The 25,464-nt window shown below is 39.3% G+C and overlaps 1 long non-coding RNA gene across 1 annotated transcript; it reads right to left on the bottom strand.

The window, feature by feature from the left end:
- Positions 1-654: 654 nt before the first annotated feature.
- LOC120864719 lies at positions 655-25,304 on the bottom strand. Its single transcript, XR_005721217.1, has 3 exons — positions 25,221-25,304; positions 7,308-7,416; positions 655-726 (listed from the first exon to the last, which is right to left on the bottom strand). It is a non-coding gene; the product is annotated as an uncharacterized LOC120864719 (long non-coding RNA).
- Between the last annotated feature and the right edge of the window lie 160 nt (positions 25,305-25,464).

Raw genomic sequence — 25,464 nt, 5'->3', positions numbered from 1 at the left:
TGTAGTCCAAGGGACTCTCAAGAGTCTTCTCCAACACCACAGTTCAAAAGCATCAGTTCTTCAGCGCTCAGCTTTCTTCACAGTCCAACTCTCACATCCATACATGACCACTGGAAAAACCATAGCCTTGACTAGATGGACCTTTGCTGGCAAAGTAATGTCTCTGCTTTTGAATATACTATCTAGGTTGGTCATAACTTTTCTTCCAAAGAGTAAGCATCTTTTAATTTCATGGCTGCAGTCACCATCTGCAGTGATTTTGGAGCCCAAAAAAATAAAGTCTGACACTGTTTCCCCATCTATTTCCCATGAAGTGGTGGGCCCAGGTGCCATGATCTTTGTTTTCTGAATGTTAAGATTTAAGCCAACTTTTTCACTCTCCTCTTTCACTTTCATCAAGAGGTACTAATCTGTTTCTGTTAAATATTTAATGTTTTCAATGCTGTGATAAACAGCTATGAGGTTAAATCTTTGCTGATTTCCTTAATTAATCCTTAGAATATGTCACTATAATATTTCCATATTAGACCTCTTATTTTCAAGTAATGGAAACCCACCTCGTTTGAACAAAAAAGAGGAATGTATTAGAAGAACATCAGGGGTATCTTGAGGAGCTAGGCACAAGGAAACAGAGCTGGAACTGTTCTCTGGGCTCCTATGTATACTTGTCTCTGTACTTCAGATTCATTACCTCCCTCTCAGCCAACAGTCTTCCTCTGCTTCATGCTACATGGGTAGAAACATCACACAGACAGCAGCGAGGTTATATGTCACAGATTCAGCCATTCTTAAAAAAACTGAATCAATCCCATCCCTTTCTCATTCTCCCCACCTTATTCACAGATTTCCAGGATAAGCAGATGTTCACCTCAGCATTATCAGCTTGGGTCAGAGGGTGTTTTTTGTTGAACATAGTTGCCAGAAGTCACCCAATAGCCATATAAATGGTGGGGAGGAAAAGCGGGGCTGGGGAGACAATCTATACTACCATCACATTCTCACCACTCATCATACTCACTTTTTTATTTGGAGATATTCATGGCAATAAAGTGGCATTGTTAGACCAGGAGAAGAAAGTAAGTTCTATTTTTCTTTCTTTAATAAGAATACCTTTCTCTAAATCTGAGCTCATTTTATCTGACGCTGGACAGCAACACCTCCACATGCTTTTCAGCTATACATCTACAAAAGGGATAGCATCCTCTACATGCTAGTTTGGCTCAAATGCAAAATTACCTATTGTCAAAATCGTAATAAGATTAAGAAAATTCTAGTTTGGGGTTAACAGATACACACTGCTGCTGCTGCTGCTGCTAAGTTGCTTCAGTCGTGTCCGACTCTGTGCGACCCCATAGCCGGCAGCCCACCAGGCTCCCCCGTCCCTGGGATTCTCCAGGCAAGAACACTGGAGTGGGTTGCCATTTCCTTCTCCAACACATGAAAGTGAAAAGTGAAAGGGAAGTCACTTGGTCGTGTCCGACTCCTAGTGACCCCACGGACTGCAGCCTACCAGGCTCCTCCATCCATGGGATTTCCCAGGCAAGAGTACTGGAGTGGGGTGCCATTACCTTCCCCCAGATACACACTACTATATATAAAATAGATAAATAACAAGAATCTACTGTATAGTATAGGGAACTATATTCAGTATCTTGTAATAACCTACACACACATATATATTCAGTAGTAAATGTATAAGTGGATCACTTTGCTGTGCACCTGAAACGGACACAACATTATAAATCAACTATACTTCAATTTTTTTAAAAGAAGATCAAAAAATTCTACAATGGAAAAAAATTTTTAAATTTGTCAACTCTTTTAGGTCTGAATGTTAAATCATGCTTCTTACATAATGAATTTTGTGGATATTATAAGAAAAGTACATCTAGTATTTAAGAATAGAACATTAAAACTTGAAGAGAAAAACCATGACCAACGTAAAGTAAATCTAAATTTTCTATGGACTTTCATTATACAATTAGAAAAAATGTTTCCACGGGTGAGTGAAATCTTCCAGTTGAGCATGTTGAAATCTTTTGGGGAGGAAGGAAATGATAGGATAGAGGCCCCAGGCAAACAGAATTTTACCAGTTGTATATTTTCTAGAAAGGCCTATAATAATATATATGTCTTGGATCTCTACATTTTGTCAGTTGTTTTAGTCTCTATCTATGGCTGAGTAACAAATTACTCCCAAAATTTACTGGCTGAAAACAGCAAGCACTTATCCTATACAGTTCTTGACAGTCAGGAATCTAGGAGGAGCTTAGCTGGGTGGTTCTGGCTCAGGGTCCCTTGTGAAGCTGCAGATGAGCTGTCCGCAGAGGCTGCAGTCTTCTGAAGGCTTGACTTAACAGGGGGATCAGCTTCTAAGCTCACTCATGTGGCCGTTAGTTGCTGCTGCTGCTAAGTCGCTTCAGTCGTGTCCGACTCTGTGCGACCCCATACACGGCAGCCCACCAGGCTCCCCCGCCCCTGGGATCCTCCAGGCAAGAACACTGGAGTGGGTTGCCATTGCCTTCTCCAATGCATGAAAGTGAAAAGTGAAAGTGACGCCGCTCAGTCGTGTCCGACTCCTAGCGACCGCATGGACTGCAGCCCACCAGGCTCCTCCGTCCCTGGGATTTGCCCGGCAAGAGCGCTGGAGCGGGGGCCACTGCCTTCTCCGGTGGCCACTCGTAGGAGGCCCCATTTCCTCACTACAAGGTCCTCTCTGTAAGGGATACTCATGACACAGCAGTCCATGTTCTCAAAACAAATCACCTGAGAGCAGGAGAGTCGGCAGGGAGGGGCTCGCAGAAGCTGCACTGTCTTTTGTGACTTAGCCTTGGAAATGACAAACCATCACTTCTGCCATATGCTATTGGTCATATAGAACGATTCTAGCGTAATATGGGGCAGGGGTGGAATTATATGAATACCAGGAAGTGGGGATCACTGAGGATCATCTTGTAGGCTGCCCATCACATACACCATTCTCAGATCTTTAAAACTGCCCTCATAAACTGATTTATATTTACATCTCTAGATCTGATTCCCCTCTGTTTTATCTTGGTACTCACGATAGTGGTACAAATCAACTGATCAATTATAATTTTATGGTTTGTACATGGAGACTTTCTTCAAATAGTCCTAAAGCTTAGAGCTTTGGTTTCTTACATTTTTACCAATGACATAAATTCTGAATTATACATATTATACTTATTTTAAAAAACAGGTTGATTAAATGTCTCTATTTAGGCTATTATTCTAATAGCTATTTATTAGACTATTAATTCAACAAATAATTATGGAGGTCAGAGCATTAGAGTTTTTTTTTATTATTATTCTGTCACCCTGCGTTCTTGCTTCCTCTTTTAAAACAGTTTATTGAGATATATTTCACATATCATCCAATTCACTCAATTAAAACATAAAGTCCTCTACTTTTTTTTTTTTTTGGCAGAGCAGCTTGCAAGATTGCAGTTCCCACACCAGGGATTGAACCCAAGCCTGGTGCAGTGGGAGCTGGTCCTAACCACTGTACCGCCAAGGAATCCCCCAAAGTCCCCTACTTCTAAACCACATTTTTTAGAACAAGTGGCTTAACAGTATCTAAAATTGGGCAGTCTAAGATATTTGGCCACCATCTACCTACTTAAACAAGAAGGTCCACCTGTAAGACTCTGTGGACACATGACCTTCTACTAGAGCAAACAGGAAGAGCAGAGGTCTTATGTATTCTTCCTCTGACTGTGCTGCAGAAGTCTGGAGATGTGGAGGGGTGTTAACTGTGCAGCAAACAGGACCAAACTAGTGACCTCAGTGGCCCAAAGACCTGTTTACTAGGACAAGTCCTCCAGTCACAGCTCTATCATTTCAGCCAAAGAACAGGTAAACAAACCAAGTCCCAAGTGACTATAAAAGACTATGCTTACCAGATTATCAGCACACGCCCAAATGCTGCTGCTCCAGAACACCTGATCTTAATGAATGGAAATTATGTCCTAACTAATGATATTTCAAAAAGTAAGACAAGCTTTCACATGCTCTTCAGACACTGTCACATAAGCACACGACAATGTAGGTGTTGATCTGAACTGAAATGCAGCATATCATCTTTTGTTTCCCTCCTCTGGAATAATTTTTAATTATTAAAAAAATTTTACAACTTGTACATGTACATTACTGAAAAAAAGAGAAAATACTCAAAAGCAAAAGTACAAAAAGAATTTGTAAACACCCTTAATCCAGAGATAGCCTGTGCTGCTTTGCTGTATATTCTTTCAAAACAACAAATTTTGGGGTGCATATATTTATATGAATTTTAACTGCCAGCTTTAACAATCTGGGCTTGAATTCATATCTAATACTCTGATTATTTCTAGTGGTTGTACACTTGGCCTGCTCTGATATCCAGGAGGAACCCACCACGGTTTTTCTGCCCTGCTCTGGCTCCCCTGAGTCCATGTTCACTGACTGTAACGGCCCTGAAGGAGCCTCACCATCACCATTGCTAATGGTACCCTTGCTCTGTGAAGGAAGCTTCCATCTCACAGTGCTTAGAAGGCTGCCAACTGTCTCATGGACCTCAAAGCAGCGCTGAGATGCACCATGACTCTGGAGGAAACAGCCCCTTCAGCTCCTCAGAGCTCAGCTCCCAAGCTCCTGTCAGCAAGACTGCTAACAAAGAACATACTTGTCCTCATCTGTAAGAACAAGTGACATTTTTAGGACAATTGAGATCTCAAACCAAATATATAAAACAAAATATTTCTCTCAAACAGAGTAATACCCGTCATACACTTATGTAAGCTAAGAACACTTAGCTTTCCTGTGTAGGCAGCCTCCTATGTGAACCTCTATGTACCAAGCTTGAGGGGCTCACCATCTCAAACACCTTCTATTCTGATGCGGGATCAGTTTAACACGTACATAGCTAAATGGCCTATTTAGGATTATCAGATCAAAGAAATAGTCTGCGCTAAAAGTAGATTCAGTACTGTAAAACAAACAGGTGATAAAACCCAGCTCACCTCATTGATAGTTTTATAAGGTTTTCATCTCCACCCAGGTTTCAGTTGGCCAGATTTCATAAAGGTGTAAGTTCAAGGTTCTTGTTCCTTGATTAGCAATCTCAGCTCCTATGACAATTCCTCTGAGGAGGGTGGGTGTATGTGTGTGGGTGGCAATGGGGGGGAAGTTATTTTCATGCCTTGAGCATATCATATGTATACTTTTAAGTTGTTGCGATGAGAATATATTAGCATATTGGTTACATAATTTAGAAAAAATACTGCCAATATCACCAGCAACAAAACAAAAGTAGAAACCTGGCCACAAATACATTGAAGAATTCACAGTGGAGCTCATGGTGTATCTATTTCTAGCTCACTGTTATGTAATCATGGTGGCAGCGCTCGTTGCTGTTGGTCCAATGGCAGCATGGTCCAACAGAAAGACTAGTTCAGAAGTCAGTGAACAACTCTGTGATCCTAGAGCATATCATTCAATCCCCCAGTTTCCTTATCCATCCTGTGTTATATGGAGTGCTCACATCTCCTGGAACTTCACCATTCTAGAGCGTGTAGGCCATTTGAATGCTCTGGTTATAAGAAATGTCAGGTTTTTTTTTTTTTCTATCTCCAAATAAACTTAATCTTTTTGATTTCTCTTTTACTATGTTGAGGGAAAAATTCAATGTCAGTTTTTTTCTTTTTTTAGATTTCCTTTCCCCTTCTATAGGATTCTGCCTGAGTCCCATGGACACTGCACAGTCCATACGTCTAGTGGTAAACCCTTAGTCTTTGACACCAAGCACTTGAACATGTTTACTGTCCAATTCCACAAGGTCTAGAATAGGAGGCACCTCAGCTTCTTTTAACCTAGTTTGACCACGAGGATCCTTTAGCATCCCTCTGAGATAGTTCTCTTAAAATGTATTGCCACCTCTCCTATGACAGTCTCTCCTATACTGGTCACTTGTCTGTCTGCTTTCAGCTCTGTTCCTGCTGCTATTCTTTGCTCTTTTAATATTCTAGAGAGCTGAAAGTCTGCAGGTTACACTTCCCAGGGTCCCTTGCCAGTAGGTTTCTGACCAGGGTTACCACTGGGAAGCACTGACAGGATACTGGGATTCAGGAAGTGAGGAAAAGGAAATCATTTTGTGACTTCCAGTTTCTGACAGAGTCTCAGGCAGCGATGATGGTAATTACTGCAGTGACAGTGTTGCCAAAGTTCCATTCCTGGTTGGGGTGGCATGTCGGCAGCAGATCCAGAGCTGACTGCAACAGAGTCTCTATCAGCATGGTGACAGGTACAGGCTTTGAGCCCCAACCCAGGAGTGCTGGCAGTTTCTAGTCTTTGGGTACCACCCTTCTTGCTCGTAATCCTCCATCTCCTTCCTTCCCTATTTTCTCTCTTTTATTACTTTTATAAGCAATTGGATTAAATTTCCTCTAACTGGAATAGCTAACTTGGATTTTATTTTCTTAAGAAGCCCCGTCTTCCCCTACCCAGTATCCTTGAGCCACCCTATTGTATGATATGGCTACCTCTTGTGGGACTCTGGGCAAGAGCTACTCCTGCTAGTCTCAGATCCTATCAAACCCCAGTTAGTTAAATTTCCTTGGGTTGTAAATGACAGAAGCTCCACTGAGGAAATAAGATTAATTGGAAAATTTATTGTAAATGTGAGCCATGGAACTTTAGTGCCAAGATGTGTCTATGCCTCCAAAACCATGGATGGAAACATTGTAGGTAACTATCAGTCAGCTAATGTTGTACAGCAAGCAAAACTTAGTGGTTTCTGATAATCATTTCTTATTTTTCATGAAGTCTATGTGTTGGTTGGGTCGTTCTCTTCATTTAGTCTGGGCTTGCGTGATCCCAGCTGTGTTTCTTCATGTCTGTTTGGTCAGTTTCCCATAGGGACTGGCTTCTTAGAATGACCTTGGATGGGATACCATGGCTGTGCTCCTTATCCTTCCAGCAAGCTAGCCAAGCACGTTCTCAGGGAGTGGATGGATCAAAGAGAAAACGTGTAAACATGAAAGGCTTCTTGTAATCTAGGCTTGAAACTAGCACTCTGTTACTTTCTCCAAGTCACGAGGCCAGCCCAGATTCAAGAGATGAGATAGTAGGCTCTGCCTTTTGATGGGAAGAGCTGTAAAGTCATATTGGGAAGGGAGTGGCGTACAGGAAGGAGAGTTAAGAAGTGGAGTCGGTTTTGCAATCAACCCACTATAGTAACCCCAGGAAATCATCTCTGCTTTTCTGTGAAGCTTTACTTTGTTTTTCATTCCCATATCAGTTTTTTCTCTTACCTGGTCCATATGGTAGAAGATGACTGCTGTTACCACCTTCCTCGTTTTGTGTTCACTATTCAAGAAGATAACCAGGCTAAAACTGGAATCTCAATCAACACTATACATCCTGGAAAAGATCACAGTGGCTCATCTTGAGTCAGGTTTCACCCACTATTCAGTAAATTTTAGTCTAGAAGACAGAGTCAGTTGGTGCTTCCACTATAGTCATATGGATGGAAGGATAGTAGATAGTAGTTATCATATAAGAAAGCAGCAACCTAAATATTATTTAAATGAGCCACAAAACATAAACGGTCCAAAGACGTCTTCAGTTTTATTTTTAAGAGAAATATCTTTTTGCAGGTGTGACTTATGAACAAAGGAGGAAGACAGGTTTGTTTGGAGATCAAGAGCATGGGTTCTAGAGTAAGATTGCCTAGGTAGATATTTCCCATCTGCCCTATCCTAGCTGTGTGATATTGGGCAAATTCTTAACCTTCTTGTGGTCCAGTTATCTTAAAAGTTATACTGGAAAGAAAATGTTCCTACCTTATAAATTATGGTAAGAACTTAATTAGAGAATGTATACTGTACATGCAACAGTGTCCACACATAGTAAATGCTTAATAAATGCTAGCTATTGATACTGTTATTACTACTAAAGAAAAAGTACTGGACATTGAGGATAAAAATTCAGCAGTATAGCACTTGCAATTTCTATTAACCCTCCGTGTCAGGTACATTTGTTAGGTGCTGTTAGAGATGCCTAGTTTGAAATTAACATATTCATTACAGGGCATCCTCACTGGAAATTCCAGATTTGTGTTTACCATTCTGATGATCAGTCATCTTTTCAAGGCTGTCTTTCTGTTTTTTGTGTATGCTTATCAAAGACACAGAGAGTTAAGTCAAAACTCTTTGACTTAACAGAATCAAAGGTCAAAATGTCAGTGATGAAACTCTGAACCCGTCAGAAGGATGGGCACCAGAGAATGACTCTGATTGAGGCTATAGAAGGTCAGAAAAGCAAGTAGTAGTTTTGAAGAAAAAAAAAGTAATCTTAATCTAATTTTCCCTCAATACATACATAAAGCCCAGAAATCTAGAAGTGTTAGTGCTCATAATAGCCCAGGCGAAAAGGAAAAGAAAAATGTTTAAATATTGAAAGATTTAATATAGATAATATAAATCATACTATGTAGAGTGCAAGTAGATAGGAATTTAGGAGACATCAAATCCAAACTTTATTTCAGTAAAAATAGGAAGAGCTATTTTTCTCTTTTAATTTTTATTTATTTATTTTTCTTTTAATTTTTAATGTAACATAATTTTTTGAAGATTAGATTGCAAGCAATGAACTCAGTTTAAAAGTATGTGTAAGATGTTATGAAAATGTATGAAAATAGCTTCTGTTTTACTTACCACACCTACATTCTTCGTGCATATTCACATAGGAAGCAGTTAAGACTGAAAGCAACCAACTCTTTTATAATCTTATCAAAAATAGAAGCTAATAGTTGTAATGACTCACTTGTTTCCTTCTGTTTTCAATCCTTATCTTGAGACCACAGATTGCATTACAGTTTGTAAGTAATTGTACATCTTTTGTGAAGCACCTTGAAGTGTTCTGGCATGACAATGACGGCACCGTGTTTTAGAATTCCCAAACAAAGCTAAATTTTATGACTGAGTCCTGTCCCTTTAAAGTAACACTTCAAATTATTTTGAGAAATTGCAGCAAGACACAAGATCAGAGCTGAGCTCTTGATAAATAAAATAAATCAACTTATATGAAATTTCTTTAGAGTGAAAACTATGTAATTAAATTCTTCACTCCTAAAATATAAATGAGCATCAGTTCAGTTCAGTTCAGTCGCTCAGTCGTGTCCAACTCTTTGTGACCCCATGAATCGCAGCATGCCAGGCTTCCCTGTCCATCACCAACTCCTGGAGTTCACCCAGACTCACGTCCATCGAGTCAGTGATGCCATCCAGCCATCTCATCCTCTGTCGTCCCCTTCTCCTCCTGCCCCTAACCCCTCCCAGCATCAGCGTCTTTTCCAATGAGTCAACTCATCGCATGAGGTGGCCAAAGTACTGGAGTTTCAGCTTCAGCATCATTCCTTCCAAAGAAATCCCAGGGTTGATCTCCTTCAGAATGGACTGGTTGGATCTCCTTGCAGTCCAAGGGACTCTCAAGAGTCTTCTCCAACACCACAGTTCAAAAGCATCAATTCTTTGGTGCTCAGCCTTCTTCACAGTCCAGCTCTCACATCCATACATGACCACTGGAAAAACCATAGCCTTGACTAGACAGACCTTAGTTGGCAAAGTAATGTCTGCTTTTGAATATGCTATCTAGGTTGGTCATAACTTTTCTCCCAAGGGGTAAGCATCTTTTAATTTCATGGCTGCACTCACCACCTGCAGTGATTTTGGAGCCCCCCAAAATAAAGTCTGACACTGTTTCCACGTTTCCCCATCTATTTCCCATGAAGTGATGGGACCAGATGCCATGATCTTCGTTTTCTGAATGTCGACCTTTAAGCCAACTTTTTCACTCTCTTCTTTCACTTTCATCAAGAGGCTTTTTAGTTCCTCTTCACTTTCTGCCATAAGGGTGGTGTCATCTGCATATCTGAGGTTATTGATATTTCTCCCGGCAATCTTGATTCCAGCTTGTGTTTCTTCCAGTCCAGTGTTTCTCATGATGTACTCTGCATAGAAGTTAAATAAGCAGGGAGACAATATACAGCCTTGACGTACTGCTTTTCCTATTTGGAACCAGTCTGTTGTTCCATGTCCAGTTCTAACTGTAGCTTCCTGACCTGCATACAGGTTTCTCAAGAGGCAGGTCAGGTGGTCTGGTATTCCCGTCTCTTTCAGAATTTTCCACAGTTTATTGTGATCCACACAGTCAAAGGCTTTGGCATAGTCAATAAAGCAGAAATAGATGTTTTTCTGGAACTCTCTTTCTTTTTCCATGATCCAGCGGATGTTGGCAATTTGATCTCTGGGTCCTCTGCCTTTTCTAAAACCAGCTTGAACATCAGGAAGTTCACGGTTCACGTGTTGTTGAAGCCTGGCTTGAAGAATTTTGAGCATTACTTTACTAGCGTGTGAGATGAGTGCAATTGTTCGGTAGTTTGAGCATTCTTCGGCATTGCCTTTCTTTGGGATTGGAATGAAAACTGCCCTTTTCCAGTCCTGTAGCCACTGCTGAGCATGTCATTGTAAATTCTAGGTAACATGATATTTAGATTTTTTTTTTCTTCTCTATTGTCCTTGATTCCAATTTTAATATTTTTTGCAGAGTTACATTTGACGAGTTTGAAAACTATGAATAATGTTAGTTTGGTTGAAAGTCCAATTGATATTAAAGAAATTCCTATGACAGAAACTAGGCACAACTCAAAGTTAAAATGTGTGGTGTGGGGTGTGAAAGAGACTATTTGTTATTCCTCTAAGTCCGTTTTTCATTTATTCCCTGTTAATAATACCTCTGGTTATGTGCCATTAGGGAACACTACTGCCCGCAATCAAGGCTGCTTTTCTTACACTCCCTTGCAGCTGGATATGGCCATGTAATCTAGTTCCAAACAACAAGATCTAAGAGGCCGTTATGTGTGACTACCAACGGACTTGCATGTGAGTGAGGAATACACCACTATTACTCATATCCTACCACCACTTGCTCTCATTGGATAAAAAGATAGTGGGAGGTGACAATTAAGACAGTTCTTTGTCATTAGGTATAAAATTACCTTGTGCTAAGTCCCTTCAGTTGTGTCCAACTCTGGGCAGCCCTATGGATTGCAGCCTGCCAGGATCCTCTGTCCATGGAATTGTTCAAGCAAGAAAACTAGAGTGGGTTGCCCTCCCCCAGGGGATCTTCCTGACCCAGGGATCAGACCCGTGGCTCATGTCTCCTGCATTGACAGGCAGGTTCTTTACCACTAGCGCCACATGGGAAGTCCCTGAGAAAGAGCTGTGCTTCAGTCTGTAATCAGAATAACAGTCTGGAGCCTTCACCAGCATACAATTCCAATAGAAACAGTGTCTTTATAAGCCATCCTTGACAGTACAAAACATTTGTTTGTGCTGGTAATTACTTTTCTAGTGGAGATTATCACGTATTATAGTCCTCACAGATAGTTCGACCTCTGTTGAAGGTGGAAAATGAAAATTGGGCTCACATCATAGAAAGAGAGATTTATTTACACTATAAAAAATTTTAAAGAAGAACTTAAAGAGTGAAAAAAATCTAAGTAAAAGATCTTAATTCTGTTCATATTCGAAATAGGATAAACAATTTTATTTTGTCTTCTAGTCTCTTTCTGCTATAGACTTATAAGGTTCCCTTAAATATTGCGTTTGCTTTTTTTTCTTTTGCCGTATAATGTGGCATGTGGGAATCTTAGTGCCCCTCCCAGGGGTTGAATCTGGGACCTCCATAATGGCAGCATGGATTCTTAACCACTGGACCAGCAAGGAAGTTCCACTTCATCTAAATAAAATTACAGAAGCCCTTTTCAGAAAAAAGTGTAGTATCTTTTATTCTTTTTTTCTGTCTAGTAGGCATCATGTGAAAAAACTATATTTGACTACAGATGTGAATAATTTTAGAGAAACTAAAACAAACAAAAACCTACTAGCTTACATTTTTGTTTTTGTCACAGATAGGTAGTCAGGTAAATATATATTTAATTATCAAAGCATCCAGTTAAACTATAATTTCTAAGCCATTTTACAGGTCATAAATAGGACAAAGATGTCCTCATTGCCTACTGTATTTTGTTTGGAGCAGGTAAGATTGGCTATAATTATAGTTTTCTTTATCAAATTTAGAAGGCTGTCAACCCTAACACACATTCATTCTACCGGTCATTTCAGTCAAGTCTGAAAGCCACAGGGCAAACATCACTGTATTACTGTCATATACACCCCAGGGACAAATACGCCTAAACAATTCTTCATTCTCTGGGATGTGAGTAAAGAAACAAATGTGAGAAAATCTGTGCTTCCTTATGCTGATGCAAATTTTTGGCTGTTGGTCATCTTTTTAACCTAAAAAAAAAAGGTGATGAATGTATGCTACTTCTCTTACAATAACAGCAAATCTGATCCTAATTTTTCTGTTGTTGCTTGAAAAAGTCTCTCAGAATAGCCATATTTCTTTAAAAACAGCTGATTTCTGGGTAGCTAAATCTACGGTTTTCCCCTGTTTTACAAATACATTGCCAAGATATGGTAACTATACCAGTATATGCTTCCTCTTTCCTGTCTTCTAATTTTGATGATAGTCTCATATAAGCAAACTATAGTCTTGAACTTTGACCGAGATGAAACATAACATGATCAATGGAGCGTTTTTGCCAATACCTTAGCATTATGACATTTTTTTTTTTTAAATTATTTCTTCTGGTAAAGTGTGATACAAGGGAAAGGACGGTAGACTAGGAATTAGAAGAACTAGATTCACTTTTTGCCTTGGATCTTGAAGTACCGAGTGTGAACTTGAGTACCCAGGGTGTTCATGGGCATCATTACCTTCACCTCTACCCTGAAAGGAATTAGACTAAAATGTCCCTAAGTTTTTTCTCTGAATTATAATATGCTATAATTATAATATAAAATTATAATATGATAAAGTCATAATTTGAACAAATGTTTAAAAATACTTGTTCATTTACTTGGTATACTCAACTTATGTAAACTTTCCTGGCTCTTGCTTTAAAAACTATAAACCTTAGCAATAATAGCATTTGTGGGGCAGTTTTAGTAGGAATTTAAAGTAGATCTTTATTGCTGTTTTAAGAAATACTATCCATGTTTTCTCTCTGAAATGAGTAGGACATGTAAGATTATTTTATACTTCATGAGAATTTAAATATAGAACCTCCAATTACAACAAGTTATACTTGGAATAAATTACATAATGAGTCTGCAAATTTATTACTAAAATCATATTTTTTATTTTCTTTCTTTAAGCTCTAAACGTATATTTTCTAATTGACTGATGCTTAAAGTTTTGAAGAAGAAATTTGGAATTATAGGAATCTTTACTCAGATTATCAGAAACTACAGAAAAACATTCCAAGGATGAGCCAGATGTCATCATAACTCAAAGTTTGTATGTTAGCCATTCCTATAGTCCCCAGTGTTCTCATCCTGAACCTATTGAGTTACATTCTCAGTACCCACTTCTTGTTCCCACTATTAAATCTCTTCTTCCCCCTTCCCTCCTCAGCCACCTACTCTGCCTCCATACTATTGATCACTGGTGCTGCTCACTTTGACCTTTCCTCCAGCATCTGTGGGCCAGGCTCAGACACATCGCAAGGGAATGCATAATCCCTGGGGCTCATGGGATCAGTGCAGTCTCTCTTGGTTGGTTTTAGCCACAGAGTATTCATTCTTTGTCTTTGGAAGGTGTCAATGTTTGTTTATGTTGTATAATGAATGTAGTTAACACCTGCAGTTTCATATTAGTACAGATTTCACCTGAATGGAAGTGTCAGTTCCTCCTTGACCTTCAAATAAGAGCAGTTGCCTAAAAGCAAACCTAAGTAAGAATTATGCCTGAGAAAGATTACAGTTCACTGAGTTTACCTCAGCGTTTCACTGCCACTTTTAAAAATTCTCAGCTGATTTATATTGACAATGTTGTGGAGAAAACGCCAAATAATTTGGAAGCTAAAGCATTGTCATCAGCCACTGAGTGAATACAGAGAAAGAAAGAAAGAACTGAAATTTAAGATGCACCTTGTTTATATTCAAAATAGAGGAGTTTTAGATTGATTGTCTAACAGCTGTCTTCACTTTTCTGAGAAAATCATCAAAATGTAGAATCAGTTTCCTGATGTTAGCTGACTGATAAGGACATCGAAAAAATGGTAACCTTTTGGTAACCAAAGGCGGTGGAATGTTAAAAATCAAGGGCATTCTGAGTCATGCTTATCTTGAAATTATAAGTTGGGCAATGATGAATACTCTAGGATAGACTAAAATTCTTGATGATGTTGAGAAATGAAGACAAGAAAAGAAAGTTAGGTAAGCAGAAAAGCCAAGTGTAGACAAAACATTATTCAAAAGCATGCCTTCTGAACCAACACTGACTAGCTTTTTTCTGTTTATATAATTCCCAGATGTACTTGAAAACTATATACTTTCCATTGGTAAATGCCATATTTTGTGTGTAACATTCATTCATAGTTAGAAACATTGTCAAGAATTACTTATTGGTTCTTTGCGAGGAAACCGAAAAGAAGTTAAATTTTGAGGGCTTTTCTTAAAAATGGTATTGAATCCGTCCTTAAAGAAGAGATTTTAAAATGTTGAGAAGATGTAGTGTTAACCTGCTAATTTCTAGTCTTGCTTTTAAATTACATTCTCTTTCTTAGTAAATGCCTCTATTTTGAGTCAGATAGATTTCTGCCACAGTGCTGCTGTGTTCTGCTAGTGGATGCAAAATTTAATAACTTGCCACCAAGTTCTTTAGCCAATTCATTATTTGGGATTAAAGTGCTAAATGTTCATTCTATTGCTAAGTGGGTTTACTCCAATTTAACTGAGGAATTTTACAGGCAACAGACAAGGTTCGTTTCAAGTGATATCTGAAACATCAAAAATCTCAAGTAATAACGAAAACTGTGTTTTAGACATTACTTGAAGGAGTAGCTGACTGGTTGATAAATCTTTGGATTTTACAGAATGTTAGTTGAATTGGGACTTTTTGCCTTGGGGTTCTCTTTCTGAGGTTGCTGGAGCTCTGGGATCAACTTTCTTGCTTCACTTTACCTTTGTCATCAACCCTAATGCTCCTCACATCTTCATTAGTAAACTTGAGGCTCATTCTAAGTCTCTCAATCTCTGTAACTTTGCACATCTTCACCACATAGTTCCTACAAGTGAGCATAGCCTTACCCTAGATTTTCTGTCATGAATTTCCCAGAGTCTTTGAATAAAGCTGTTTCTCCTTTAGGACCACATTCTTATAGCTCTGCTGAGTAGTATTCCACTGTAGATATAGATATATACCACATCTTCCTTATTCACTCATCTTTCAGTGGACACTTAGGTTGCTTCCGTGTCTTGGCTATTGTAAATAGTACTGCTATGAACATTCTGGTGCACGTACCTTTTTGAATTAGAATTTTCATTTTTTCTGGATATATGCCCAGGAATGGCATTGCTGGATCATATGGTAACTCTTATTTTTAGTTTTTTAAGGAAACTCCATATTGATTTCCATAGTGGCTATACCAATTTACATTCCTACCAACAGTGTAGGAGGGTTCCCTTTTCTCTACACCCACTCCAGCATTTTTAATTTGTAAACTTTTGATGCTGGCCATTCTGACCAGTGTGAAGTAATAACATCATTATAGTTTTGACTTGGATTTCTGTAATAATTAGCAATGTTGAACATCTTTTCTTGTGCCTGTTGGCCATCTATTTCAGACCTTCTTCTTCACCACCTGTTCCTCGGTAAGATATCTCTGTTAAATGCTATAAGGACACTGGGGGTGGGATCCTCTGAAAAGCCAGTTGTATCATTAAAAAGATGGTAGGTTACCTGTACAGCCAGAACAAAGTGTGAAAGGCCTGCAAGATCCAACCTGGAATAAACATTTAGAAAGGTTTCCAGTATCAGGATTCAGTAAAGAGAATAATGGAATCATATCAAAGCATGAAGGAAGTTAATTGCAACCAGGGTGAGGGTACAGAATTCTACCTACCTCAGTTTGAGGAGTAAAGTTGATTTGGTGAGTGGCATGGACTTCCCTGGTGGCTCAGATGGTAAAGTGTCTGTCTACAATGCGGGAGACTTGGGTTTGATCCCTGGGTCAAGAAGATCTTCTGGAGAAGGAAATGGTACCCCACTCCAGTATTCTTGCTTGGAAAATCCCATGGATGGAAGAGCCTGGTAGGCTACAGTCCATGGGGTCGCAAAGAGTTGGACACGACTGAGCGACTTCACCACCACCACCACCATGGGCTTATTAACACAATGTATATAAAAAGGTATATTCGATTTGTGGTTTCAGCAAAATCACAGATACGTAGATCTCAAGTTCCACTTTCTAGGTTTAAATTTCTGATCTATAAGTAACTGTACGAAAATCTTAGAACTTTGATTTAATCACTTTAATGACTAAGGTGATAAATATTCATTAATTAAGTAAATGACTTGATATTCAGGGAGGGTTTAAACTTAAACATGAATACAATGAGATAAATCAAGGTAAGGTACTCTTACGTTTATATTAGAACATGTTACACAGTAAATAGGAAAATGTATATATTTGTTACCTAATCTGAGAGATTACATATGTAACTTCCATTTGAAATATGCATTGATTTAGACATGAGATATAAGTGGAAAAGCATAATAAAGTTTGAATAATTTAAAAAATCAGTTTTGCAATGTCAAAGGACAATAGGACAATTGTGACTCATATTTTTTGCAGACATAATTTATTAGATATATGAGTTTTGTAAGAGCTGAGGCTCTTTCTTGTTATGGTTATAAGCGTGTCTGCTCAGGTATCTGAAATGCTTATCAAAAATAAAATTTATTAAATATATAATTTAAAATGTGAGATAAAATGTAATTAACTACTTAACAGATTTTAAGTATTTAAAGTATCTAAGCAGATTTTATGTGATTTTAAACTGTTCACGTGAATTCAGTTCAGTTCAATTCAGTTCAGTTGCTCAGTCATGTCTGACTCTTTGTGACCCCATGAATCGCAGCACACCAGGCCTCCCTGTCCATCACCAACTCCTGGAGTTCACCCAAACTCACCTCCAGTGAGTTGGTGATGCCATCCAACCATCTCATCCTCGGTCGTCCCCTTCTCCTCCTGCCCCCAGTCCCTCCCAGCATCAGAGTCTTTCCCAATGAGTCAACTCTTCAAATGAAGTGGCCAAAGTACTGGAGTTTCAGCTTTAGTATCATTCCTTCCAAAGAACACCTAGGACTGATCTCCTTTAGAATGGACTGGTTGGATCTCCTTGCAGTCCATGGGACTCTCAGAGTCTTCTCCAACACCACAGTTCAAAAGCATCAATTCTTCGGCACTCAGCTTACATGAATTAGTTGAACATTAAACAAAAGAACATATAAAACTGTTTTTTCTTATTTATATAACAATTAGATTTTTTTTTCTTTTTTCTTTTCACTTTATTTTACTTTACAATACTGTATTGGTTTTGCCATACATCAGCATGAATCCGCCACGGGTTTATATGAGTTCCCAATCCTGAACCCCCCTCCCACCTCCCTCCCCATACCATCTCTCTGGGTCATCCCAGTGCGCCAGTCCCAAGCATCCTGTATCCTGCATTGAACCTAGACTGGTAATTCATTTCTTACATGTTATTATACATGTTTCAACGCCATTCTCCCAAATCATCCCACCCTTTCCCTCTCCCACAGAGTCCAAAAGTCTGTTCTATACATCTGTGTCTCTTTTGCTGTCTCGCATACAGGGTTATCATTACCATCTTTCTAAATTCCATATATATGTGTTAGTATACTGTATTGATGGTTTTCTTTCTGGCAGCTTCACTCTGTATAATTGGCTCCAGTTTCATCCACCTCATTAGAACTGATTCAAATGTATTCTCTTCAATGGCTGAGTAATACTCCATTGTGTATATTTTTAAGTGGTAGATTTGGATGTTGATCTCAAAGGCTTAAGAAAACATTGAGTTAAAAAAGTTTTGAATGTTAATTGGAAACCTAAATAACCCTTTCTGAACACAAACTAAAACACCCATCATAAAACTTAACATTGTACATTTTCCTTTCCCTGATTTGTTTTTCTGCTGTCAGAGTATCGTAAATAGCTTTCTGCTCTGCCCCCAATACTTTTTCTTCCAAGTCCAGTTGAAGTTCTGCATCTTCAGAATATCTTCCTTAAAATCCAGCTATCAATAAATTTCCCTGATATTGGGTTACATACCTACTTGTAACCCAGTCTCCATCAAATGAGGATGCGTTACCATGCTCACTTATCCTGGGATGGGTGAGAAATATGTCACATTATGGTTTTTTTTTTTTAATCTGAAGTATAGTTAATGGACTATCCTGTGCCTGCAGTCCATGGGGTTGCAGAGTCAGACACAACTGGGCAACTGAACAACAACAACAATAGTTAATTTACAATGTTGTTTTAGATTCAAGTGTACAGCAAAGTAATTTGGTTTTATATATGTAATATGTATGTACATATATTCTTTTTCAGATCCTTTTCCTTATAGATTATTATATTGAGTATAGTTCCCTGTTTTATAGAGTAGGTCCTTGATGTTTACCTATTTTACATATAGTAGCACAACTCATATTATGTTGAGCCTCATTTTTACCATGGCTCCTTGGACAGTCTTTAGAATCCGCACTGGGACTCTCATATTAACATTCTGAGTCTCAGTTTACTCTTCTGTAAAACAAGGGTACTGAAGTTAAACTGGGGCCAGGGAAATCTCAGAAGATTCTTTTCAGCTCAAAACATACTTTGACATAACACAGTTATTAAATATTTCCCTTCTCCATTCTAATGTGGATTTTATGGAGCTCAAGTTCATTCTTACTTGATTCTAGTGACTACAACTAAGGTATAGAAGCAGAGAAGTGGGGAAGAAATTTTTATTTTCTTTTGATTTCAGGCAAATCCACTTTCTTTCAATCCATCTGACTTGGATCATATCTTAGATCTTAAAATACTTTTATTAAGATAGCATTGAAAGAATTCAAGTAATGATCTTCAATATTAAAACTCCCTTGTTTAAAACATGTCTTTGTGGTTGGCTTATCTATTTTAAAAGCACTATGATGCTTCACTATTCCAGCTGCTAAATAGGACAGGTGTGGAATGATCCTCAGAACAGTTGTCTAAAAATAGAACTTGAGCCTGGAATATCTTCTCTGGCATAACTGTAAGCAATCACCACTATAATTAATGTAAATGAACACCATTTTATTCATGAATTTTAATATAACACAGAAAGATTTCATTGTTCACAAAAATTGGGTTAACTCTTTGAGATTAGAAGCTAGAGTCTTACGATTTAGGGAGAATTGTTTAGCCTACTCCAAAAAGGATAAGGCACAAAATATTGCATGCCAGAGGATGTCCATTTGGTATTTTTCCTATGAACTTCTTAATGTAAGCGGCATAATAAGATTAACTTTCTTGGACTTCAAGACATGTGTGTGTGCTAAGTCACGTCAGTCATGTCCGACTCTTTGTGACCCTGTGGACTGTGGCCCTCTGGCTTCTCTGTCCATAGAATTCTCCAGGCAAGAATACTGGAGAGGGTTATCGTGCCCTCCTCCAGAGGAACTGTCTGACTCAGGGATCAAACCAGTGTCTCTTGCGTGGGCAGGGGGGTTTTTATAACTAGCACCACCTGGAAAGCCCCATGTAGACATACTTCACTATTATAACAATTTGAATGTATCTATTTAATCAATCCCTTCTTTGTGGATACTTAGGTTGCATCCAGTCTTTAGTTTATTATCAACCATTGTGCATTTTAACAAACATTGCAATTTTACAAACACTGAATACTTACTATATATGAAGCCCTATTGTAAAGATTACTAGAAAAACTAGAAGTGTTGTTTTGCCATCAAGGAACTCACAACCTAATAAGTATAGTTGGCTGACAGTTCATCACCTGTATGTAAGAATCCAGCCAGCATCACTCCGACCCAGAAATGCTTTCTCCTGTCTTGATATCGCCACTTTGTTTAAAAATTCCCAGTCTGTCTTTTTTGTTGTTGTTTAGTCGTTAAGTTGTGTCTGACTCTTGTGACGCCATGGACTGTAGCCCACCTAGCCCCTCTGTTTTTCTGTTTACATAGATATAGAAACCACCCTGCTCTTTTCTTTCTTTTTTTTTTTATTCCTTTCTATCTCTTCTTTATGTTTGGTACTCTAGGAAAGGTAAAATTTTACCTCTCCCTGTCTTAGATTTCCAGCTGGAAATCTTTAACTAAAAGATGGAGTAACAAGAGAACACTATTTTGATGTGAACAGCCCACATCATGGGGGAAAAACCTAAACCAAAAATAACTCAAAGTGGTGGCTTAGAATTCCAGCTTATACAGCATCTTCAACCAAGAACAAGACATTGTAGAGCAATGACAGAAGAAAGGAAAGGAGTTTTAGGCTTCCAAGGGCACAGACTGTGGGAAGGTAAATATGTGGGAATAGACTGAAGCAACTTAGTAGTAGTCGTAGTAGTAGTAGACTAATAGAACAAGGTTTGTTGGCAGATTCCTCTGGTGCCATCTCTGGTCTACTAAAAAATGTCTTCTTTCCTCCTGTTACAGGGAGGGCACCTTTATCTCCTGTTTTCAAGAAGGGAGAGTCAAAGTGTCTATCTTATACCTGCAATTTTTAAGTGCCTTTAATTCAAAATAGTCAATATGCCAAAATGGAATATTTTGGGGTGACGTTGAGTCCCTTGGACTGCAAGGAGATCCAACCAGTCCATTCTAAAGGAGATCATCCCTGTGTGTTTCTTGGAAGGAATGATGTTAAAGCTGAAACTCCAGTACTTTGGCCACCTCATGCGAAGAGCTGACTCATTGGAAAAGACTCTGATGCTGGGAGGGGTTGGGGGCAGGAGGAGAAGGGGACAACAGAAGATGAGATGGCTGGATGGCATCACCGACTTGATGGACGTGAGTTTGAGTGAACTCCGGGAGATGGTGATGGACAGGGAGGCCTGGCATGCTCCAATTCATGGGGTCGCAAAGAGTTAGACACGACTGAGCGACTGAACTGAACTGACCCTGGTTTCCTTCAGTACCACAGTGTTTGCACACCAGTGAAAGGATTGTGGAGGAACTGTGAGGTTCACCATCCTTGGCATTATAGACCAAGAAGAGACAAAAATTGAGGTATAAATACCATTGCAATATTTAGTTAGCACATGAATTGCAGACATAGCTGGATTAAAAACACTATAGGCCAAATATAGGACAAATTCAGGTAAATATAATAAAATAATTAACTCAATAGGCTACTGATAATATTTCAAATTTGCACAATAGTTTATTTGTAACGTATGGATGTGAGAGTTGGACTGTGAAGAAAGCTGAGCACTGAAGAATTGATGCTTTTGCACTGTTGTGTTGGAGAAGACTCTTGCGAGTCCCTTGGACTGCAAGGAGATCCAACCAGTGCATTCTAAAGGAGATCAGTCCTGAGTGTTCATTGGAAGGACTGATGTTGAAGCTGAAACTCCAATACTTCGGTCACCTGATGTGAAGAACTGACTCGTTTGAAAAGACCCTGATGCTGGGAAAGATTGAAGGCAGGAAGAGAAGGGGATGATAGAGGATGAGATGGTTGGATGGCATCACCAATTCGATGGACATGAGTTTGGGTAAACTCTGGGAGTTGGTGCTGGACAGGGAGGCCTGGCGTGCTGCAGTCCATGGGGTTGCAAAGAGTTGGACATGACTGAGAGACTGAACTGAACTGAACCAGGGATGGAACCCATGCCTCCTGCAGAGGAAGTGTGGAGTTAACCACTGGACCACCAGGGAATAATTCCCTATAGCTGTAATTTTCATGAACTAAAGTTAAAATGAACTTTAAGGTTTTAAAATTATAGAATTTTAGTACTAGAAGGAGATTGACCATTTGATCAACTAGTTCTAAAAGTTCTATGGGTCTTGGATCCACTTAATAGTCTGATAAAAGCTACATTTCCTCTCCTTAGAAAGATAAAATCCATGGTATAATTTTGGTATTCTGAATCAAATCCATGTCCCTCTAGAACAGTGCTTTTTTAAATTTTTAAATAATTTTGTTGAGATATAATTCAAATATTATAACATTTACCCATTCAGCATGCAATTTAATTTAATGTATTTACAGAGTTGTACAACCTTCACCACAACCTAATTTTAGAACCTTTCCGTCACCCTAAAGGGACCCTTTTCATCAGTCCCTTTACAGTTATTCCCCATTATTATCCCCAGCCCTCAGCAACTACTATGATAATTTCTGTCTCTATAGGGAAAAGATGAAAAAATTTTCCACTTCTGTCCATAATAAGAAGTATGTTTGATATACAACTCATATATATACATGAAGGCACAACAAAATTTGCATAAACAATACTCTTATTCTTTTCAATGTACTGTGATATATCCCACTCTATTATAAAAATTAATTTTATGACCCACTAGTAAATTCTGACCACCACCCCCAGCTTGAAAGATTCTGTCCTAGTGGGTCTACCCTAAGAAAAAATAAAGCCAAACTAAACCTTGAAGCATACAGCTTCCTTATTTAACAGCTGAAGAATCAGGCCCAGAAATGTGACTTGCTCAAGACACAGTTAGGATTAGAATTAATTTCTCTTCTGTCTTAGGGCATTATACTACTTGTTCTATTTCCAATTTCTGTGACCTGAGGGCCAAAAGTTGCTAAATGGACAGAAGAAAAACTAATTCACGTGTTATAGTTTGGGACAGGAGAAAAGAAAAACTAGATTCATCCACGGAGGATGGGGAAGCATGGATGGAGGAACAAGTGTAAGGTTGCTCAGGACCACAAGAGGAAAGCCCACCTGTTGCAAGGTGACCAAAAGCTTGCCCTGGCGGCCACAGCCTGGGGCTAATTGCCCTGCATCTTGCTCAGGTTATTAGCGTTGAAGTCAAGCAGCCTTTTCCTCTGAGACATCTCCTGTGGCTCCATTGCCCAAGAGGTTCTGGCATGAGCAAGGGTGTTTATGATCTTTAGCAGTGACTCTGCAGCCCAAGCAGAAGCGCCTTCATTTGCTTTCTGCAGCACCTGTGGCCTGTCGCCCCATCTGCATTCAGGGCACGTGCATCGTCATTCTTGTTTGCTTTGCTGCAGGTGGAAATGTTAGTGGAAATGCTGCATATGCAGTGTGATGCCTGTGGAACCTATTGCCTGTGGTTCATATTTTGGGTAACAAGTAGCAAATTGGAGGATGACATTTGGTGTCAGTGTTAAGAATTCAGATGTTGAACAATTAATCACCAAGATAATTGATGATAACCATGAAGAAAGGTACAGAGCCCCTTGAGATACGTGATGAGGCCTGATGAATGACAGAATCCAATATTTTATCATTCTATTTTCAAGATGAGAGTGCTTTACATTTGTAAAGGGGCTCAAGACTCCTTCTCTTGAGCTCTACACATGGCTGTGAAAGACATTGGGTAATTTTCAGGGCAGTTATCAGCCTCTTTGGTGGGCAGATGTATGATGAAACATTTCTTCAACCAAGCCAGTTATGGGAGAGGGGTCATAAAGAATGAAGATCCCATTTTAGATTCCAATGCTAGAACTTCTTAGAACTTCTTAGCTCCAGGAATGCAGCTCAGGGTAAACTAGAGAATGTGTGTATATTCTTGTGGGCAGGAAGAACCAGATACACAGAATCTAAATGCAATCTGGCTCGAGCAGAGTGTGAAGGAATTTTGGGAATGAAAAAACTATTGGATACACGGTTTTGGAGAAGGCAATGGCACCCCACTCCAGTACTCTTGCCTGGAAAATCCCATGGGTGGAGGAGCCTGGTAGGCTGCAGTCCATGGGGTCGTGAAGGGTTGGACATGACTGAGCAACTTCACTTTCACTTTTCACTTTCATGCATTGGAGAAGGAAATGGCAACCCACTCCAGTGTTCTTGCCTGGAGAATCCCAGGGATGGGGAGCCTGGTAGGCTGCCATCCATGGGGTTGCACAGAGTCGGACACGACTGAAGCGACTTAGCAGCAGCAGCACACGGTTTTTGGAGAGAACTGAGAAAACCCGGCAATAAATCTAGTAAGATAGAAGAGAATGAAAACCTGAGTCAGAAGAATTAAAAGTAGAGACATGTGAGAAGAGAATGCAAAAATCTACCTCAAGGCGAGGCAAGCATGATACTTCAAGATAAGTGAGCGTCTGCACATCAAGAAATGGATGACAATCTGGAACATCCTGAAAAGAAGGAGTATGCATACTCCTGAGAATAATGGTGAATAATGCTTGGCTCTTGAGCAATGAGAGCAGAAGGATGTGACCTGGATGAGAGGAAACAAAAGAAAAGAATATGGGACAAAGAATGGAATACTAACCTGATTCATTCAGGAGGGCCTTAACTATTCAGTGAAAATTAACCTTTAGAGTGAAAAATAGATGTGTGATTCCTTGAATGTGGTTCTCTGCAGATTTGATGTGGCTTGTCTTTCCTGCAACACGTAGTTGGTATGGAAGTCTAGAAAGAGTTATTGAGCCTATTTATTGGAAAAGGAATGGGTTTGGAAGCATATTTGGTCAAGAAGTTTCTAGAGAAAAAATCGATGGACTTTAGGTGTAGGAAAATTTTCATTCACTCTTTCCAGTTAAGTTTTGTGACTTCAGGTGATTGAGGAGAATTTAAAAGGTAAAGAGTAGCTATGGAATCTAAGGATGGGATTTGCTTCTCTACATCCTGGTTGCAAATAATAGCAGGATATACTTTTGGCCATAGGTAGGGAATATCTTATTAGAATAAAGAAGCAGGCATTTGCCTAGTCTAGAGTTCTTTGAACTAAATATGTAGGAGATGGAGAGAAGATGAAGAGAAAACACCCAGCCCTCTGGGGACTCACTGGTTGGTGTTGAAAGAAGATTGTGGGAGCTTCTCAGGTTTTGACAAGTGACAGTTGGCAGGGTGCCAGAAATAATCCTTAGGGCCTTAGACATCCATCCCTTGTGTGATATGAGCCTAGATAGCAACAATGTGAACAAAGTGAGCCTGAGACCATAATCAGCAAGTATGAGTTCAGATGCATCCGTGAACTATGCCAAAGCATCAAGTGGAAAAGCGCAGTGGCAGTGGGGAAGGGAGCAGAGATGATGTGTGAAAAGAAGCCATGTATCTGGGAGGGAATCCTTTTACCTGCTCCTGTAAGCAAACTGCAAAGTAGAAGAGAGGATGAAGAAAAACTGTTTCTCTTTGCTCTTCAAGTAGAGTTGAGCCCATCTGGGGAGATGGATATAATGAATAATCCATTCCTGCTGCAGATCCTAAAATTGTCGCAGAGAAAACATGTGGTGGTGGTGGGGCTTTCAGCTAGCCAGTCATCTGCCTGGATTTTTCTCTAAAGTTAACCAAGTTCTTGTCTGGTCTTATTGAGAATAAT

This window comes from Oryx dammah, unplaced genomic scaffold (genome assembly GCF_014754425.2).
Source record: "Oryx dammah isolate SB20612 unplaced genomic scaffold, SCBI_Odam_1.1 HiC_scaffold_5, whole genome shotgun sequence".
Taxonomy (NCBI): Eukaryota; Metazoa; Chordata; class Mammalia; order Artiodactyla; family Bovidae; genus Oryx; species Oryx dammah.
Note: the sequence above shows the minus strand (reverse complement) of the source record. Positions and strands in the feature narration are given on the sequence as shown.